This window comes from Monodon monoceros, unplaced genomic scaffold (genome assembly GCF_005190385.1).
Source record: "Monodon monoceros isolate NGI ecotype Baffin Bay Population unplaced genomic scaffold, NGI_Narwhal_1 Super_Scaffold_2, whole genome shotgun sequence".
Lineage (NCBI taxonomy): Eukaryota > Metazoa > Chordata > Mammalia > Artiodactyla > Monodontidae > Monodon > Monodon monoceros.
Window position 1 is genome coordinate 73,242,559 of NW_021703776.1, and position 231 is coordinate 73,242,789.

Genomic DNA, 231 nt, shown 5'->3' on the forward strand with positions numbered 1-231 from the left:
TTTTTTTTTTTTTTTTTTTTTGCGGTACGCTGGCCTCTCACTGTTGTGGCCTCTCCCGTTGCGGAGCACAGGCTCCGGACGCGCAGGCTCCGTGGCCATGGCTCACAGGCCTAGCCACTCCACGGCATGTGGGATCTTCCCGGACCGGGGCACGAACCCGCGTCCCCTGCATCGGCAGGCGGACGCTCAACCCCTGCGCCACCAGGGAAGCCCAGAATTTTCTTTTAAAGG